We start from the raw sequence: 4,845 nt of genomic DNA, 5'->3' as shown, positions 1-4,845 counted from the left end.
AATAGAGAGGGCACCGCAATGCACATACATGACATGGTAAATATAGTGAGATTTAATTGGGCATTACGACAAAGTACATAGACCGCCATCCAAGCTGCATCTATGCCTAAAAAGTCCACCTTCAGGTTATCATCCGAACCCCCTCCGGTATTAAGTTGCAAACAACAGACAATTGCATTAAGTATGGTGCGTAATGTAATCAACAACTACATCCTCGGACATAGCATCAATGTTTTATCCCTAGTGGCAACAGCACAACACAACCTTAGAACTTTCACGTCACTGTCCAGGTATCAATGCAGGCATGGACCCACTATCGAGCATAAATACTCCCTCTTGGAGTTAAGAGTAAAAACTTGGCCAGAGCCTCTACTAATAACGGAGAGCATGCAAGATCATAAACAACACATATGTAATAACTTGATAATTACCATAGCATAGCATTCTCTATCCATCGGATCCCGACAAACACAACATATAGCATTACAGATAGATGATCTTGATCATGTTAGGCAGCTCACAAGATCCAACAATGAAGCACAATGGGGAGAAGACAACCATCTAGCTACTGCTATGGACCCATAGTCCAGGGGTGAACTACTCACTCATCACTCCGGAGGCGACCATGGCGGTGTAGAGTCCTCCGGGAGATGAATCCCCTCTCCGGCAGGGTGCCGGAGGCGATCTCCTGAATCCCCCGAGATGGGATTGGCGGCGGCTGCGTCTCTGGAAGGTTTTCCGTATCGTGGCTCTCGGTACTGGGGGTTTCGCGACGGAGGCTTTAAGTAGGCGGAAGGGTAGGTCAAGAGGCGGCACGAGGGCCCCACACCACAGGGCCGCGCGGCCAAGGGGGGGCCGCGCCGCCCTAGGGTGTGGCCCCCTCGTGGCCCCTCTTCGTCTCGTCTTCGGACTTACGGAAACTTCGTGGCGAAATAGGACCACGGGCGTTGATTTCGTCCAATTCCGAGAATATTTCCTTACTAGGATTTCGAAACCAAAAACAGCGAGAAAATAGCAACTGGCTCTTCGGCATCTTGTTAATAGGTTAGTTCCAGAAAATGCATAAATACGACATATAATGTGCATATAACATGTAGATAACATCAATAATGTGGCATGGAACATAAGAAATTATCGATACGTTGGAGACATATCAGCATCCCCAAGCTTAGTTCTGCTCGTCCCGAGCAGGTAAAACGATAACAAAGATAATTTCTGAAGTGACATGCCATCATAATCTTGATCATACTATTTTTAAAGCATATGTAATGAATGCAGCGATCAAAACAATGGTAATGACATGAGTAAACAGGTGAATCATAAAGCAAAGACTTTTCATGAATAGTACTTCAAGACAAGCATCAATAAGTCTTGCATAAGAGTTAACTCATAAAGCAATAAATCAAAGTAAAGGTATTGAAGCAACACAAAGGAAGATTAAGTTTCAGCGGTTGCTTTCAACTTATAACATGTATATCTCATGGATATTGTCAACATAGAATAATATAACAAGTGCAATATGCAAGTATGTAGGAATCAATGCACAGTTCACACAAGTGTTTGCTTCTTGAGGTGGAGAGAGATAGGTGAACTGACTCAACAATAAAAGTAAAAGAATGGTCCTTCAAAGAGGAAAGCATCGATTGCTATATTTGTGCTAGAGCTTTTATTTTGAAAACATGAAACAATTTTGTCAACGGTAGTAGTAAAGCATATGAGTTATGTAAATTATATCTTACAAGTTGCAAGCCTCATGCATAGTATACTAATAGTGCCCGCACCTTGTCCTAATTAGCTTGGACTACCGGATCATCACAATGCACATGTTTTAACCAAGTGTCACAATGGGGTACCTCCATGCCGCTCGTACAAGGGTATAAGGAGAAAGTTCGCATTGGATTTCTCGCTTTTGATCATTCTTCAACTTAGACACCCATACCGGGACAACATGAACAACGAGATAATGGACTCCTCTTTAATGCATAAGCATGTAACAACAATTATTATTCTCACTTGGAGATTGAGGATATGTGTCCAAAACTGAAACTTCCACCATGATTCATGGCTTTAGTTAGCGGCCCAATGTTCTTCTCTAACAATATGCATGCTTAACCATATGGTGGTAGATCTCCCTTACTTCATACAAGACGAACATGCATAGCAACTCACATGATATTCAACAAAGAGTAGTTGATGGCGTCCCCAGAAACATGGTTATCGCACAACAAGCAACTTAATAAGAGATAAAGTGCATAAGTACATATTCAATACCACAATAGTTTTTAAAGCTATTTTGTCCCATGAGCTATATATTGCAAAGGCGAATGATGGAATTTAAAGGTAGCACTCAAGCAATTTACTTTGGAATGGCGGAAAATACCATGTAGTAGGTAGGTATGGTGGACACAAATGGCATAGTAGTTGGCTCAAGGATTTTGGATGCATGAGAAGTATTCCCTCTCGATACAAGGTTTAGGCTAGCAAGGTTTTTTTGAAACAAACACAAGGATGAACGGTGCAGCAAAACTCACATAAAAGACATATTGTAAACATTATAAGACTCCACACCGTCTTCCTTGTTGTTGAAAACTCAATACTAGATATTATCTAGACTCTAGAGAAACCAAATATGCAAACCAAATTAGCAAGCTCTAAGTATTTCTTCATTAATGGGTGCAAGGTATATGATGCAAGAGCTTAAACATGAGCACAACAATTGCCAAGTATCACATTTTCCAAGACATTATAGCAATTACTACATGTAGCATTTTCCAATTCCAACCATATAACAATTTAACGAAGAAGAAACTTCGCCTTGAACATTATGAGTAGAGCCTAAGGACATATTTGTCCATATGCAACAGCGGAGCGTGTCTCTCTCCCACAAAGTGAATGCTAGGATCCAACTTTATTCAAACAAAACAAAAAACAAAAACAAACCGACGCTCCAAGCAAAGTGCATAAGATGTGACGGAATAAAAATGTAGTTTCAGGGGAGGAACCTGATGATGTTGTCGATGAAGAAGGGGATGCCTTGGGCATCCCCAAGCTTAGACGCTTGAGTCTTCTTATAGTATGCAGGGGTGAACCACCGGGGCATCCCCAAGCTTAGAGCTTTCACTCCTCTTGATCATAGTATATCATACTCCTCTCTTGATCCTTGAAAACTTCCTTCACACCAAACTTCAAGCAAACTCATTAGAGAGTTAGTGCATAATACAAATTTACATGTTCAGAGGTGACACAATCATTCTTTACACTTCTGGACATTGCATAAAGCTACTGGACATTAATAGATCAAAGAAATTCATCCAACATAGCAAAAGAGGCAATGTGAAATAAAAGGCAGAATCTGTCAAAACAGAACAGTTCGTAAAGACGAATTTTAAAATGGCACCAGACTTGCTCAAATGGAAAAACTCAAAACTAATGAAAGTTGCGTACATATCTGAGGATCACTCACGTAAATTGGCATAATTTTCTGAGTTACCTACAGAGAATTAGACCCAGATTCGTAACAGCAAAGAAATCTGTTTCTGCGCAGTAATCCAAATCTAGTATGAACCTTACTATAGAGACTTTACTTGGCACAACAAACATGATAAGGAGAGGTTGCTACAGTAGTAAACAACTTCCAAGACTCAAATATAAAACAAAGTGCTGTAGTAAAAACAATGGGTTGTCTCCCATAAGCGCTTTTCTTTAACGCCTTTTAGCTAGGCGCAGAAAGTGTAATCAAGTAACATCAAGAGATGAAGCATCAACATCATAATTTGCTCTAATAATAGAGTCATAAGGTAACTTCATTCTTTTTCTACGGAAGTGTTCCATACCTTTCTTGAGAGGAAATTGATATTTAATATTACCTTCCTTCATATCAATAGTGGCACCAACGGTTCGAAGAAAAGGTCTTCCCAATATAATGGGACAAGATGCATTGCATTCAATATCCAAAACAACAAAATCAACGGGGACAAGGTTATTGTTAACCACAATATGAACATTATCAATTCTCCCCAAAGGTTTCTTTTTAGCATTATCAGCGAGATTAACATCCAAATAACAATTTTTCAATGGTGGCAAGTCAAGCATATCATAGATTTTTTTAGGCATAACAGAAATACTTGCACCAAGATCACATAAAGCATTACAATCAAAATCATTTACTCTCATCTTAATGATGGGCTCCCAACCATCTTCTAGCTTTCTAGGAATAGAAGTTTCAAGTTTTAGTTTCTCTTCTCTAGCTTTTATGAGAGCATTTGTAATATGTTTTGTGAAAGCCAAATTTATAGCACTAGCATTAGGACTTTTAGCAAGTTTTTGCAAGAACTTTATAACTTCAGAGATGTGGCAATCATCAAAATCTAAATCATTATGAGCTACAGCAATGGGATTATCATCCCCAAGGTTGGAAAAAATTTCAGCAGTTTTATCACAAGCAGTTTCAGCAGTTTTAGCAATTTCAGGCAGTTTTGCACTCTTTGCACTAGGAGTAGAAACATTGCCAACACCAATTATTTTACCATTGATAGTAGAAGGTGCAGCAACATGTGGATCATTAGCATTACTAGTGGTGGTAATAGTCCAAACTTTAGCTACATTACTCTTTTTAGCTAGTTTTTCATTTTCTTCTCTATCCCACCTAGCACGCAGTTCAGCCATTAATCTTATATTCTCATTAATTCTAACTTGGATGGCATTTGCTGTAGTAGTAATCTTATTATGAATGTCATTATTAGGCATAACTTTCAATTTTAAAAGATCAACATCAGAGGCAAGTCTATCAACTCTAGAAGCAAGAATATCAATTTTATTAAGCTTTTCCTCAACAGATTTGTTAAA

This window comes from Lolium rigidum, chromosome 5, assembly GCF_022539505.1.
Source record: "Lolium rigidum isolate FL_2022 chromosome 5, APGP_CSIRO_Lrig_0.1, whole genome shotgun sequence".
Lineage (NCBI taxonomy): Eukaryota > Viridiplantae > Streptophyta > Magnoliopsida > Poales > Poaceae > Lolium > Lolium rigidum.
The sequence above is the reverse complement of the archived record's forward strand: the minus strand, read 5'-3'. Positions refer to the sequence as shown.